Source organism: Pelophylax lessonae, assembly GCF_965119305.1.
Source record: "Pelophylax lessonae genome assembly, chromosome: 1".
Taxonomy (NCBI): domain Eukaryota; kingdom Metazoa; phylum Chordata; class Amphibia; order Anura; family Ranidae; genus Pelophylax; species Pelophylax lessonae.
In genome coordinates, this window is record NC_138768.1 from 515,973,898 (window position 1) to 515,990,821 (window position 16,924).

The following is a 16,924-nucleotide window of genomic DNA, read 5'->3' on the forward strand; positions in this document are numbered from 1 at the left end:
TTTGTACTTTATTATACATATAAATCTTTTACAGATATACAATATTACTTGCCCCTGATGAAGTGGAACAGTATCCACAGAAACGCGTCGGGCTTACTCTGATGCTATTCAGCAACATGTATTGACTACTATACCATACTACTGTTTGCGCACATGTGCGATTCTTCATCTACGCATTCCAGCTCATATCTACAATGTTTTTTACCTAACAACTTTCTTTTGATTTCTGTAACATGCAATGTTTTTATTATTGTAATAAACATGTTTCATTATGCAATTGGCAAGCTCATGCGTTTCATTCAAAGTCTCCACTTCCCCCCTCGTGTTCTATTAAATTAGGGATGGAGGGGCCACATCAGGCGCCTCATTAAAAGTCCCGACAACCCCCTTCATAATGGTCTGGAATCTGGAGAGGGTGAAATTCTTTCTTTCAGGGATTTGGAAGATAATAATAACCACTGAGGCAAGTCGCTCCAGTTGGTTTGAAGGTGGCTACAGTTCTGTGGACTTGGTTTCCACAGGACAGAATACTGCACATCAATATCTTGAAACGTTTTGCCAGTACACCTTGCTCTAGATTATTGGACAAACCAGTTGTAGGTTCCATCCGACAATGCCTCTACAGTGGCAAATAATCAACCACCAGGGCGGCACCAGGAGTCGTGCAAATCTGGAAGGGAACCCCCGTCTGGGGCAGAACAACAGGTGCTGTGTCGCCAGTAAATATTCCAGGTATAGAAAAATGACAGGGGGGTTTTCCAGTCATCAGCAACTAATGCCAGGACCATGCGGCCCGCTTCCTAAGAATTTTTTTTGGCAATATGCCAACATTGTAGAATTGGAGCTAGTGGATTCCCAGTTCTACAACAAGTTGGACAGGTTGTGTCCGGAACGAGAGTACCACTGGAAATAGGGGTAGATGCACTGGTAACGCCTTAGGAACCAGTTCTCCCTAACTGACGCCTTCCCTCTGTTTCAACTACTACCGCATCTTTTGCGGAAAATCTGAGAGGTGGTAACACGGATAATAGTGTTAGCTGAATAAGCCCAGGAGTAAGGATGATCGAACTTTTGAAAAGTTCGGTTCGACCGGAACACCCGAATTTTCCAAAAGTTCGGTTCGGATTTCAGAACCCCATTGAAATCAATGGGACCCGAACTTCGGTAATCAAAAAACACCATTTTGAAGCCCTAAAACCCAATAAATGCCCCTAAAAAGTGCCTAGGGTTCTGGGTCATGCCCCATTAACTAATAATCACACAAAAAAAGTTCTTAAAAATTGTCATTTTTGATAAAAAAAAGCCAATTATTGAAAAAGAGAGATTTTTTGATTTTGGGGGGTCTAAAAGGTGTGCATGTGAAGTTTCAGCTCTGTAGCATGTCCAGAACCATGAAAAAAAAATGATAATTTTTCAGTAGAACAGGGATGTGGGTCGGGACCCTCCTTTAACTTTAACACCTATATGATCTTTTTTTCTGCTTCTGGACATGCTACAGAGCTGAAACTTCACAGGTACACCTTTTAGACCCCCCAGACACAAAATCACACAAAAAAAAAGTTCTTAAAAATTGTCATTTTATTTATTATTATTGAAAAAATTAAAAAAAAAAAAAAAGAGATTTTTTGATTTTTATTTTGGATTTCAGATCTGGGGGGTCTAAAAAGTGTACATGTGAAGTTTCAGCTCTGTAGCATGTCCAGAACCAGAAAAAAAAAGATTGTTTGTATTAGAAAACTTTCTGACAGGGGGTTTGCTTCGCTCCTGTAACACCTTGCCGGTTTAATAGAAGGCATTTTTTGGGATCTTTGCAGTCAGGAAAAACATCTGAACTTGTGTATAGTGGTACTGTGCACAAGTTCAGATGTTTTGCCTGCCTCCAAAACCCCCCAAAAAATGCCAGCAAAAACACACCTGGGCATTTTTTTTTTTACGCTAGCGTTTTTTTGGCATTTTTTTGGGTTCTTTTGAGGCAGGCAAAACATCTGAACATGTGTATAGGGGGTATATATACATATATATGTCTGAATATATACCCCTAGACATATATAGGTGTCATAGTAGCAGAAATATATTACTGTAAATGATTTAATTAGCGCAAGCATTTATTTCTGCTACTCTCACACCTATATATGTCTAGGGGTATATATTCAGACATATATGCCTATATATACCCCCTATACACATGTTCAGATGTTTTGCCTGCCTCCAAAACCCCCCAAAAAATGCCAGCAAAAACACACCTGGGCATTTTTTTTTTGACGCTAGCGTTTTTTTGGCATTTTTTTGGGTTCTTTTGAGGCAGGCAAAACATCTGAACATGTGTATAGGGGGTATATATACACATATATGTCTGAATATATACCCCTAGACATATATAGGTGTGATAGTAGCAGAAATATATTACTGTAAATGATTTCATTAGCGCAAGCATTTATTTCTGCTACTATCACACCTATATATGTCTAGGGGTATATATTCAGACATATATGTCTATATATACCCCCTATACACATGTTCAGATGTCATGTCTGACATCAAACATGTCCTCAAAAAAGCACTGGCAGTGGCAGCCTCTGCAGCATAAAAAATGCTTGGCTGGTGAGAAGCCATATGGGTGTGATGAAGCTATTCAGAGAAATGATCATTTCTCTATAGCGGTCACCCTGCTATGGAAGGGTTTTGTCACCCTGCCATTGCAGTCACTGCCAGTTAACCCTACACTACACTACGGTCCCCTTACACTTAACACTTTCCCTACAGAAACTCAATTTTTGAAGCTAACTTAAGTGTAAAGGAGCACTCTAACTACACTAGATATCCCTTTCCTCACACTAAAAATAGCTAAATGACACTTTTAAAGTAAAATTAACAGAACTGCTTCCATTCTCTTCCATGTACAGTATAACAATGCTAGGAATATGGCGGGGGCGATCCTATATACTGGGGGGCGTATTCACTAATGATTGGTCTAGGGACCCCCTAGTCACTCCAATCACATTCCTAGCATTCTCCTGCCCCCTCAATTGGCTTTTGCTAATGGTTCTGGTCCAATCACTGGCTTTTAAAGCCCATTTCCTGAAGCATTGCATTGTGGGCGGTTCTGGTTGCCGAATTCCAAACTTTTTGGGCAAAAAGTTCTAAATTCGGCCGAACCTCGAACACCCAATGTTCGGGTCGAACCGATGGTGGACCCGAACCGTTCGATCATCCCTACCCAGGAGGACTTGGTACTCTGACGTAGCCATGGACTGGGGGAATCAATGGTGGAGAAGGATCTGGGTGTTTTGGTAGATCATAAGCTTAATAATAGCATGCAATCCCAAGCTGCGGTTTCCTAAGCAAGCAAAGTCCTTTCTTGTATTAAGAGAGGCAAGGACTCCAGAGAGAGAGAAATAATTTTGCCCCTGTACAAATCATTAGTAAGACCTCATCATCATATGCAGTTCAGTTTTGGGCACCAGTTCTCAGAAAGAATATCAGGGAACTGGAGAAAGTGCAGAGAAGGGCAACCAAACTGATAAGAGGCATGGACTCCAGAGAGATATAATTTTACCCCTGTACAAAGCATTAGTAAGACCTCATCTGGTGCAGATGATGGCAACCAAACTGATAAGAGGCATGGAGAAGATCACCTATGAAGATAGATTAGAGGAACTGAATTTATTCTCTCTTGAGAAGAGAAGATTGTGGGGGGGGGGGGGGGGGGAATATGATCTTATAAATCCATAAGTGGTTCACATAGTAAACTTGGTGTTGAGTTATTCACTTTAACCACTTCAATACAGGGCACTTTCCCCCCCTTCCTGCCTGGGCCAATTTTCAGCTTTTAGCGCTGTTGCATTTTGAATGACAATTGCGCGGTCATGCAACACTGTACCTAAACCAAATTTATGTAATTTTTTCCCCCACAAATAGAGCTTTCTTTTGGTGGTATTTGATCACCGCAAGGTTTTTTCTTTTTTGCTAAACAAATAAAAAAAAGACCGAAACGTTTGAAAAAAAAAGTTTTTTGTTTATGTTATACAATTTTGTAAATAAATAAGTTTTTTCCTGCACTGATGAGCACTGATGAGACTGCACTGACAGGCACTGATGGGGTGGCACTGATGGGGTGGCACTGATGGGTGGCACTGATAGACGGCACTGATAGGCACTGATATTTGGCACTGATAGGTAGCACTGATATGCAGCATTGGTGGGCACTGATAGGCGGCACTGCTGGGCACTGATAGGCGGCATTGATGGGCACTGATAGGTGGCACTGATGGGCACTAATGGGCACTGATAGGTGGCACTGGTGGGCACTGATGGGCACTGATAGGCGGCACTGATCGGCACTGACGGGCGGCAATGATGGGCACTAATGGGCACTGATAGGCAGCACTGGTGGGCAATAATGGGCACTGGTGGGCGGCACTGATAGATAGGGATGATGGGCACTGGTGGGCAGCACTGATGGGGAGGGCACTGGGGGGCAGCACTGATGGGGAGGGCAATGGGGGGCTCCCTGAGCCCTGATTGCCATCCCTGGTGGCCATAGTGGGCATCCCTGGGGTCATGGGTGGGCATCCCTGGGGTCATGGGTGGGCATCCCTGGTGGTTCTAGTGGCACCCCCCCGAGGGTCTGCATTGGTAATCAATGATCTGATTACCAGTGCCAAACCCCCCCCCCCCCCCTGTCAGAGGAGCCGCCGATCGGCGCTCCTTTACTCGTGCCTGTCAGGCACGTACTGAGGAAAGCCGATCAATGGCTCTTCCTGTTTACTATGTGACCAGCCGTGATTGGACACGGCTGGTCACATGGTAAAGAGCCTACATCAGTAGGCTCTTTACCGAGATCGTAGATGCAGGGAGTCAGTGTGACACCTCGCATCACCGATCGCCGTCATGTGACGTCCGGTCAGGATAATGCAACCACATTCCCGCCGTCATTCTGTTATAGGGCGGGCGGGATGTGGTTAGGGTCATCCCAGAGGACAAGGGGGCACTCTTTACGTCTACAGGAAAAGAGATTTAATCTCCAAATATGGAAAGGTTTATTCACAGTAAGAGCTGTGAGAATGTGGAATAGACTCCCTCAAGAGCTGGTTCTGGTCATCTCAGTAGATTGCTTTTAAAAAGGCCTGAATTTTTTCCTAAATGTACATAATATTACTAGATACTAACATTTATAGGTAAAGTTGATTCAGGGAATATCCGATTGCCTCTTGGGGGATCAGGAAGGAATTTTTTCCCCTGCTGGAGCAAATTTGATCATACTTTACTGGTTTTTTTTGCCTTCCTCTGGAACAACTGTGGTATATGATTGTGTAAATGGGATTTTATGATTCCCCCCCCCCCTTTATTTGGTTGAATTATGTTTTTTTTCAATGTGACTAACAATGTAAGTATCATGTAAGTCCCACAGCAGAAGGTGTGAATTGTGTCAAATCACTGGGTTAGAGATGTTGGTGACAGATGGTGTCCATGGCTCCCATTTAAGAATGGTTGTTTTTCCTTTTACAGACACGCCGATGTATGTGAAATACACAAACAAAGCCCCTGACTGCAAGTAAGACACATTAACCACTTCTGGACCGAAAGATTTTCCCCCTTAATGACCAGGCCATATTTTGCATTATTTTAACGGACAATTGCTCGGTTGTGTGATGCTGTACCTAAATATAATTGTTGTTTTTTTCCCACAAATAGAGCTTTCTTTTGGTGGTATTTGATCACCTGTGCGATTTTTATTTTCTGCGCTATAAACAAAAAAAGATCGAAAATTCGGAGAAAAAAAAAACAATATTTTTCACATTCTGCTAATATGACATTCCCCAAAAAATGTAAAAATCAAAATTTTTTTAACATTTGTTTTTTTTTTTTTTACTAGTAATGGTGGCGATCTGCGATTTTTTGCGGGACTGTGACATTGCGGCGGACAGATCGGACCCCTTACTGACATTTTTGACACTTTTGGGGGGACCAGTGACATTACTACAGTAATCAGTGCTAAAAATATGCACTGTTACTGTAATAATGACACTGGCAGGGATGGGGTTAACATTTTGGGTGATCAAGGGGTTAAATGTGTACCTAGGTGCGTGTTTCTAACTGTGGGGGGCGTGGCTTGTGGAATGACCTGTAATCTTATATAGAAGGATCACCGGGGCTCTATGATCATTCCAGAGAGAACAGTCAGCTGTGTTTACAACAGCTGACCAATCTTCTCTCTTAGTGGGGAGCGATCACGGGTGTCAGGCGGCAATCTGAGACACCTGCCTGCTGCATCAGCTTCCCTGCTTCCCCTCCAAGCCCTACGTCGGTTTGCCTGGGGGAGCCACACTGCCGCTGTAAAAATGCAGTAAGCGGTCGGCAACAGGTTAAAAACACAACTAAAACAAACTGAACATGTTAAAATGCACATATTTTCCACATGTTAATACATCATTAAAGTTTCTCTTTAAATTATGAACATTGGTCTTTTTTTCTTGGTAAGTGCTGGGTCCAGTCAGATTTTTTTACTTTTACCCATTACAAATACAGAATATTTTAGCAGTTTCTAACAGGCCCATCTAAAAAAATAATAATTTTAAAGTTTAAAATGTTTCCTCATATTGCTTCTGGAAAATGGAACTGTGAGGTAGGGCCACAGAGGTGCCCAGTGTAGTTTCCCAAATTGGCTATTAGGTGCCACCATAGTTAAAGCGGAGCTGCACCCAAAAGGGGAAGTTCCTCTTTAAGTCCTTCAACCCCCCCCCCCCCGCTACATTTGGCATGTCATTTTTTTTGGGGGGGGGGGGGGCACAGCTACCTAGTTTTGACAGGTACTGTCTCCAAGTTCTACTCGGATCGCCCAGGCAATCCGAGTGAAAGTTCTCCTCTCCGCCTCCATTTTTGCAGTCTTCTGGGATACGTCACAGGTCCCAGAAGAATGCTGGACCATTCAGGAGGTGCAACATGTCTTGTGCATGCACAGTGCGCACCCAGGTGTGAAGATGCAAGCTGTCACAGCTGGGTGCCCACACTTGAAATTCCGGCGAGAGGAGAGAAGAGGGAGAGACATCGCTTGATCATAGGATCATAGGACATTTGAGTGTGTGTTTATTAAAAGTCAGCAGCTATGGTACGGAGACACATCCTGGATGGTTTGGGTCTGGACCTGCCTGATTCACCAGAGCTTTTCCTCCTGTATGCCCCTCCTGTGCCCATCCCAGGATATAAACGGAGCGCTCTCCCACATTTACTCAATGCTTCCAAACGCCTCATACCCATTCACTGGAAAACCCCTTGTGTCCCTAGCGAGGCGGACTGGCTATGCAAGGTGAAAGAGATCGTGGAGGCCGAGGAGTGGATGGCTGTGTGTAGGAATGCTCGAGACAGGTTTAATGCCGCTTGGACGCAGTGGCAACTCTATGCCCCCGCCTCAATGCCGGTGTCCTCGAGCCTGGACTTAGCCCTCCTGGCCTTGGCCGATCCCACCTTTCATCAGCTGGTTCAACAGACCTCAAACTTGCCTTAGACCTGTTTACAGTTGCCGCAGCTTACTTTGCCACTGGAGCCGGGAGTGGACACCCCTTTGTTTGATCCTTTCGGCAGAAATTTCTCCGTTATCTGTTTTGTGTGGTTTATTTATTTATTTTATTTTTTGGGCGCTACGCTGCGGCTCGCCCTGTGGCGGTGGATCTGCATTCCCCACCACCCCCCCTCCCCCCAAATTACCCCTTCCAACAGAAATCCCCTCCCTCCAACCTCTTTGTGGTGCCCCCTCCCCTCACATGATACCACAGTGCCCTCCCCTCCTGCCCACCCCTTGTCCGGCTCTGGCAGGGAAACATAAGCAGGAGGAGCTTCTAGTCCTCTTCTGCTGGTCACATGTTCAAGAAAAAAAAAAAAAACAGCCTTTGCTATACAGAGTAAAAATAAATAATTATTATCAATAAAGTGTTTAAAATCATCATACAAATATATATATTTAAAATCAAATCTTTATTATTTTGTGGAAATAACATGATGTTGGTGGATTTCTGCCAGTCACAGGCTGTGTCACACCCCTCCATCCTATGTCAGAATAACAGGGAGGTGAATGAATATGTAATATTATCCTGCCTCCATGGTGTTCAGCTGGTTAGTAGGCATGGAGGAGGAGGGAGGGAGTGGGCTGTCATTTATCACTGTATATACGCCCACATGTGTGACTCTATAGTCACATGGTCTGCTCAGATGTGAAAGGGAGGAAATGCTCAGGGTTGAAAATACACTGAAAACTGAGCATGTGCAGAGTTTCCCTTAACAGCTGCAAAATCCCTAGCTGAATTGGGAACATGGGTAGAAGGGGCGACAGAGAGCAGCAGGATCAACCAGTTTTTTTGCAGAATACAGAAAACAAATCTCATAGTGACTGAGTGATTATTACCAGCATGTAATACAGAATATATTGATAGTTTCTTATGATGTGGGTTTAGTGACACTTTAAAAGTTTCTCATACGAAGTGGGGAAGAGGGCAGGAGCTGACACCAAATTATCACTATGGGATTGATATTGATTGGGGTTGTATTTCTAATCACCAGACACCAGATCGTTGGTTCAGGAGATCACCTAAATACATGACACGTAATCTGGCCAAATCTGGAATGGATGAAAATCATTCTATATCTTTGGGTATCTCAGTTCTGCATAGAAAGCTCTAGGCGAAATGCCAATGTTCCTAAGCACAAACTGAGGAATGTGGCCTGTGCTGCGAACCCGATTACAAAGGAATGTCCAGGAAAAAAATTGTGTAGAGATTTCCTATAAGCTTTCACTATTCTCCCGAATGTATAGCGCACATCCACCATCTGTAGATTTGAAATACACATGCTCTTCCTGTATGTGACAGAACTTTGTAAAAAGGGGAAAAGCCAGAGAGCCCTTTGGCTTTAATGCATTAACCTGAACATATTATATTGATTGATCTTTGAAAAGTGCTGACGCATTTTGTGCTATCGTGACTAGTTATTTTAGGAAACACATCAAGGCTTTCTTGCTGCTGTAAGGTGGTTATTTAAGCATAGTCTTCCAGTGTTCTACTCCAATTTATTGACTCTATCTGGGAGCTTGTATTGGTGTAAAGCTGGGCCAATCTGGTGCATCAGAAGCAAAAAGTGAGTAAGGAAGTGATGGGGAATAGGGAACAGTCTTTTTAGTTATAAACAAAATATATTTTATATAAAAATTTTTTGTAATGAAGCAGATTGTCTAACATCCTGTATTTCTTGTCTACTGTCTGAGACCACCAGTTTCACACCAGTTGCCCAGCCCTTCATTTGCTATCTCAGCCTTTGAAGACCTGTTCAGCTAACGAGCCTTGGAAGTGACAAGCCTATGTTAATGACCATCCGCATATCAAAGAATGTCACCAAAGACTCAAATGAGACTTCAAATGAATTTAGTTAGCTAGGTGTCACCAACTTCAGAATGTATAAATTGTAATACAAGTCCTTAGCCAGATAGAGCAATTGTTTTCAAACCAACAGTATGTAATGTGACTGAATTGCTCTCCAAACATGTCTTTCTACCTACATGTTTGTTAAATACATTTTTTTCAATCTGGCTTCAACACTCAAAATGTTACTGAAACCCATGAGTTTTGGGGTTTCCAACACAGAAGCAAGACAGTTTCCTGACAGTGGTAGTGTTTGTTAATCTCCATCTTTTTTTATTTAGTGTAGTACCCTCCTAAATAGGTGCTAGAATTAGGTAATTTTGTTCTGGGTCACTGTATTCAGTGGAGCTGCTGTTTATTATTAGTCAAATTTAGTTTTTGCACACTGTAATCAAGGTAATCGTGTTGAATATTATGGTCTGTTCAGTGTTTCATTTGCTGTAGGTTTGATTGCTATCTCTGCTTTATGAAGAACTGTGGGTTGTTCTGGAACATAGGTCTTGAGCAAGGCAAATAGGCAGCATGAATATTTATGCAGCCCGGCCAAATCCCTAGAAGGGTGCCCCAGATGGCTGCTTGGAGTCTGTATAAATACTTTGAGACAGAGATCAGCCTGGTCTTTTACCTTGGAAGGAGATTACAGCCTAAGGGGGACTGCTTGCCCCCTTAGGCTATCCTGCCTTGTGCCTGTGGGATGCCCAGACCTCATATGGGTTACCTGAGGGCCTGCTTCGCTGAAAGCTACAGAAAGCTGACTAAGGGACGGTCATCTTAAGATCTAATCAGGTATCACAGGGAGAAAGTGTTGCATGGATATTGGAAAGAGGAAACCAATTTATCAAGAGTATTTGTGACTACAGACTGGAGACAGAGATCCCAAAGACTTTGAGCCAAGGCCATTCCCTTGTGGGTCAGAGTCAGCTGCATGTGTTGTAAAGAGTACGAAATCCAGTGTTTTGAAGTGCTTAGTTTATTTAATTCCCTGTGAAAAAAACTTAGTTTTTTTATCCACCAGAGGAAGAGAGTTTGCTACATAGAAGATAAGTGTCCTCCTATTCGTACTGTAACGATTCGGGGCAATTGAACTTAAATGGTGCATGCAATTTCAGAAAGTAGTGCCATTCCAGACTGCATGTTCCAGGGCATGGCAGCCCACTTTTATTTACAAGAACGGAAAGTTCACAAAACAACAGCAATTTCCCTAGCAGAGGGTTCCACCATTGCTGTATATTGTTCAGCCTCCTTGCTTACTCACTTGCCACCTGGCTACTTCAGGCCTCACACCTAAGCCTTAGGTCTGATCCTCAGCCCAACACTAATATTCTTCGGTCCAGCTCACGCGTGCATGGGCGGCCGCGAGTGCCCCCCTGGAATGTCAACTTCCTTCCATCCAGTCTCCAGAAGTGCACTGTTTTAATTGTGCCCGCCGTGCAATGCAGCCGATCGCTGCCGGCTCCCTCCTCTCCTCTCTCTGTTATTGTCCTCCTCTCCCTTCCGAGTCCGACAGCTGCAGGGGGGCGGGCCGGGCCGAGGATGGAAGTCTGGAGGGCGGAGCTGAGGCCCGCAGAGGAGAGGATCCTGGAGGACTCAGAGAGAGAGAGAGGCAGCGGCGGGACGAGAGCGACACAGACACACAAGTGAGGAGTGAGACTGACAGTGAGTGACTGTGAGAGACCAGTGAGAAAAGCAAGTAAGTCACTGTCCCTCAGTCACTCACAGGAGAATTTCAATTGAATGGCATTATGAATAGAGCGCTGCACTTCCCTGCTCTGGCTATACCTGTACTCCTCCTGCTTCCTCTGGCCTGGTGCATAATATCCCACCATTCCCTAGGGTTAAAATTGAATGGCATGAGTAGAGGAATGCCCCTGGCCCTGACTCACAACATGTTAATTTGAAGCCAGGGAAGGATATTAACCCTATGGAATGGAAAGGGATAAATTTGGTGGGTTATGTTATGCACCAGGCCAGAGAAAGCAGGAGGAGTACTGCTTATGCACCAGAGGCAGAAGGAGAGACTTTGCTTGTCCGCTCTCAACGCTGCCCCTGCCACATGTCAAATTGGAGCCAATTGCCGGCAATGGCATCGGCAGAATCGGTGCGATGCGGACTTTGCGGCGCCACACTGATTCCCAAAAGTAGTTTCTGTACTACTTTTGGCGATTTGGGGGGCAATTTCCATAGACATCTGTGCAGGAACCCGCACAGATGTCTGTGAAATTGCCCCTGAAGTCAGACTGAAACACCAGCTTGAAATCGTGCCAGTTCAGCTGATGGTCCCCGGCCACCCGTGATTGTCAAGGAGACTGACAGAACTGCTGTCTGCCTATGTAAACAAGGCAGACGGCTGTTCTGTCAAACAGGAAGGGAAAGATTGTGTGTTCCTAGTAATCAGGAACAGCGATCTCTCTCTTCCTGCAGTCAGTCCACTCCCCCTACAGTAAGAAAGCACTCCCTAGGAGCATACTTAACCCCATGATCACCCCTGATGTTACCCCCTTCCCTGCCAGTGTCATTTATACAGTAACAGTGCATATTATTTAGCACTGATCACTGTATTGGTGTCAATGGTCCCCAAAAAGTGTCACTTAGTGTCAGATTTGGCAGCCGCAATTTCGCAGTCCCGCAAAAAATTGCTGATCACCACCATTACTAATAAAAATAATAAAGAATAAAAAAGTCCATAAATCTATCCCATAGTTTGTAAACCATATAACTTTAGCACAAACCAATTAATATACGCTTTTTGGGATTTTTTTTTTACCAAAAATATGTAGCAAACCTTTGCATGCCTGCACTTTATGAGATAATGACTAAGCCCTTCCCCTTCATGACATTGTCAAAAAGGGGCGGAGCATGGGTGACCTTAAAATGATGCCCCCCCTGAAAAAGTTCTGTGGATGCCCATGCACGTGCAGTTTACTGGGACCAGCTTCACGCTGCGCTGTCGCAGACTACATCTGCCTCCTGCAGACCTGTATGTTCTTGCTCCAAACTGCGGCCTCTCTCTCTTAGAGATGGTGGGAGCCCCCCTGACTCCCATACAACATTTTCTAACAGAAACAAAGAAAAAAATGGTGATCAAATACCACCAAAAGAAAGCTTTATTTGTGTAGAAAAAAAGATGATAGATTTCAATTGAGTACAGTGTTGCATGACAGCGCAATTGTCATTCATAATGCGACAGTGCTGAAAGCTGAAAATTGGCCTGGTCGGGGGGGGGGGGGGGGAGTGCCCAGTATTGAAGTGGTTATTTTGCAGAGGGCCTGTTTTCGGTGTAAAATGTATAATTTAATCTAAGCCCAATTTCAGCCAAACCCTGTTATTTAGATGTTTTTATTGCCAACTGCCTACCTATTAGGGAGTTGTTTTCTCACAACCTGTCAGGGCAGAAGCTGTTTTTTACTGTAACTGTGTTCCGATCTGCTAAGACTAGGGTGAAGAAAAACCTTGCCAATGGGGTCACGTATAGAAAAAGTAAGTTGAGTAACTGGGAGAGGGAAGGGCAGCATAAGTATCCAATCAGGCTGTGCTGTATGAACATGTAGACCAAGGGTGGGGAACCTACAGCCCGCGGGCCGTGTGTGGCCGCAAAGTCATCTGGTCTGGCCACCCATGCAGTGGAGTCTGTGTCTCTCAGCTGATCCTTCAGAATGGAGCCGATGCTTCCTGTATAGTTCCGGCTCCGTTCTGACAGTTTGAGTTAGTCACAAGCAGAGTGATATCAAATGCACTCCTCCTGTGACCAATACAGGAAACATCGCCTCTTCCTCCAGCGCGGCGCTGCTGCATGCTACACTTCTCCTAGCCAGCATTTCCCGCCAGCAGCAAACACAGCAGTACTAGGCAGAACCAGCCGTACCAGCCAGAGCCAGCAGTACATGCCAGAGCCAGCAGTACCAGCCAGAGCCAGCAGTACAAGCCAGAACCAGCAGTACCAGCCAGAGCAAGCAGTACTAGCCAGAACCAGCAGTACCAGCCAGAGCCAGCAGTACCAGCCAGAACCAGCAGTACCAACCAGAGCCAGCAGTTCCAGCAGCACCAGCCAGAACCAGCAGTACCCACAGCAGTACCAGCCAGAGCCAGCAGTACTCACAGCAGTACCAGCCAGAACCAGCAGTAGCCAGAGCAGTACCAGCCAGAACCATCAGTACCAGCTAGAGCCAGCAGTACTCACAGCAGGACCAGTCAGAGCCAGCAGTACCCACAGCAGTACCAGCCAGAGCCAGCAGTACCAGCCAGAGCCAGCAATACCCACAGCAGAACCAGCAGTACCCACAACAGTACCAGCCAGAGCAAGCAGTACCCACAGCAGTACCAGCCAGAGTCAGAAGTACCCACAACAGTACCCACAGCAGTACCAGTCAGCAGTACCTACAGCACAGTATCAGCCAGCAGTACCAGCCTGAGCCAGCAGTACCCACAGCAATACCAGTCAGCAGTACCCACAGCAGTACCAGCCAGAGCCAGCAGTACCCACAGCAGTACCTGCCTCAGCCAGCAGTACCCACAGCAGTACCAGCCATCAGTAATAGCCAGTAGTACCAGCCTGAGCCAGCAAGACCAGCCAGGAGTTCCAGCCAACAGTACCCACAGAACATTACCAGCCAGCAGCACAAGCCTGAGCCAGCGGTACCAACAGCAGTACCAGCCAGTAGTACCTACAGCACAGTACCAGCCTGAGTCAGCAGTACCAACAGCAGTACCAGCCTGATCCAGCAGTACCCACAGCAGTACCAGCAAGCAGTACCCACAGCATTACCAGCCAGCAGTACCAGCCAGCAGTACCAGCCTGAGCCAGCAGTACCCACAGCAGTACCTGCCTGAGCAAGCAATACCCACAGCAGTACCAGCCAGCAGTACTAGCCAGTAGTACCAGCCTGAGCCAGCAGTACCACCCAGCAGTACCACCCAGCAGTACCCACAGCACAGTAACAGCCAGCAGTACCAGCCTTTGCCAGCAGTACCTACAGCAGTACCAGCCAGCAATACCTACAGCACAGTACCAGTCTGAGTCAGCAGTACCCACAGCAGTACCAGCCTGAGCCAGCAGTACTCACAGTAGTACCAGCCAGCAGTACCCACCGCACAGTACAAGCCAGCAGTACCAGCCTGAGCCAGCAGTACCCACAGCAGTAGCAGCCAGCTGTACCCACCAGCAGTACCAGCCAGCTGTACCCACCAGCAGTACCAGCCAGCTATACCCACCAGCAGTACCAACCAGCAGTACCCATCAGCAGTTCTTTTCAAAACTTACCACCACAAAGAGTCGACTGCGCTCCAGACTGACCGACGCAAACCTGGAAAACCAGTTGCGAGTAGCAACATCATCAATACCAGCTAACATCACACACATCACCAAAGAGAAGCAGTTGCAGCCATCACATTAGGGGTGAGGTAATTAAATGTTTGACCAAATATAAAAGGCTAATTTTTAAATTGATAATTTTGTACAGCCCCCTAAGGATTTTATATTGGCACTTTTCCACTGCAAGTACCGGCTTGGCTCCACTCGGCCCTGCTTGGCTCGGTTTGGTTTTCCACTGCATGATACCGCATGGTACTGTGTTGGAACGGTTCGGTACGGTTTGCTTTTCCACTAAAGTAGTAAGTGGGTGGGATAACAATGATTCTCTGACCAATCAGTGGCTAGTAGTGACAAACAGTCAAGGCTGCATGCACAGGATTGTGGGATATGGTACCGGTACGGCCCTCTTGGAACCATAACCGAGGTGGTACTGTTTAAGAGAGCCGTACCGTTCGGTTCCATGTAGTGGAAAAGCGCCACCGTACCGTTCCAACACCATACCATGCAGTGGAAAAACGCAAAACGAGCCGAACCGTTCGGTTTCATGCAGTGGAAAAGCGCCATAAATACCCAAATGGCTCTTGGCAGAAAAAAAGTTCCCCACCCCTGATGTAGACTGAAGGGGAGAACAGAGTAAATAGAGTTAAAGACTTATCAGTGTTTTATTGTTCCTTCATTGTCCTGTCTGGCAGAGGTGTGTAAATCACAAAAGTGGATGGAAGGTTTCAACTGTGTTTATAGCTGTTTTCCTTGAGCTCGGTCTTAAGGTAGAACTCCAGCCAAAAATAAAAAGATATATTATAAATCGCCCATAAAAATAGAAAATACCAAAACCAGTTTTCGCTGCAAAAATCACTATGAATTCAGACATTTTCCTTGCAATAATTTTTTTCTGCATCTAAAAGCTCACAGTCTGATGGTGAGCATCATTCAACCCATTTCCTCTGAGCATAGGTAGTCGTCTACCCTCCCCAGCCTGTGACTAAACAATGGAAGGAGAAACAGCTCAGGGATGAGATCTTCTCTCTGTCACTCTCTGCTTTTTCCCCTATCAGTATGCTTATTACAATCACATAAACTGACTGGCTCCTTGTATTGCTTCTTCCTCTCACACTCCAGCTCGGCTGATGCCAGGTCCAACCCATGTACTTATACTTGCATTTACATAAAAAATACATGCATGTTTGTGTATTTTTATATCTGCCTGGTGTTTAGCTTTCAAAAAGAAATTTGCAAGTGCCAAAACCTGTATGGAAACCACATCATTGTTTGTAAAAATCGAATTCTTCAGGAAAAATTTTGATTGTTGAGATATACAGTACATACAGTTGACCTTCCTGTTCTCCATGAAATTAGCCTACTAAGTCTGTTATAGAATATATGTATTGAATAAAAACCCTACGAGTCATAATACAATTGCAAAGCATAGATGCAATCCAAACTGAGCCCATGTAAAATTAAGTACAAGGCAGATTGTTTGCATTTGATTCTACCTGCATTCTATTTGTATATATTATTAACTTAATACAACTTTCTAAAAACATTAGATTAAAGCTAAAAATTATTTTTAACACCTGTGAATTTTCTTCGAATTTAATGTTTTTTTCTGTTCATTCCAATGTGATTTTTTTTTAGTTCTAAACATAAAATATAATACTGAGAGTAAAAATAAAGTATAATCTTGAGAAGAAACATAAAATATAATACCGAGAATAATATATATATATATTATTACTGTTATTACTAGTAGTGCAAGTAGATTTGTACTCGTTACACATAGAATTTGCAGTATAATTATAGATAACCTAACTAATAAATAATCCAAAACAAATCAGACCTTTTACAATGTCTAGTAATCCCCCCCCCCCCAAAAAAAAAAATCAAACTTACCAGAGGTGGTTATTGCACAGTTCACAGTGCCAAAATGACAGAAGATTTTTCAGGCTTACATAAAAGTTGGCAGCACCAGTAATGATTACCAAGTTAATCCCGCACAAAGGGGGAGGACTTGGAATGTAGGCGTTACATTAAAAACCCTTCATTGTGCTCAAAAAGAGTAATCTGATCTATGATCAACCCAGGTCTTTCAAGCAGGTAGTGTCCTAAGCCACCAGCTATGAAAGTGCAGTAACTGGAGCTACTAATAACTGTTTAACCTCTGGAGTTCTGAAAATACCTGTTTTTTGGGTGTCGTTTTTTTAAATAATAT

At 44.5% G+C, this 16,924-nt stretch overlaps 1 protein-coding gene across 1 annotated transcript in view; it reads right to left on the minus strand.

Moving 5' to 3' along the window:
- LOC309547466 (phospholipid-transporting ATPase IK-like) overlaps positions 1-16,619 on the minus strand; it is a 269,016-nt gene extending 252,397 nt beyond the window's left edge. Inside the window, exon 1 of the mRNA XM_082247329.1 lies at positions 16,606-16,619. The gene's annotated coding sequence lies outside the window, so the exon portion shown is untranslated. The remainder of the gene's footprint in view (positions 1-16,605) is intronic.
- Between the last annotated feature and the right edge of the window lie 305 nt (positions 16,620-16,924).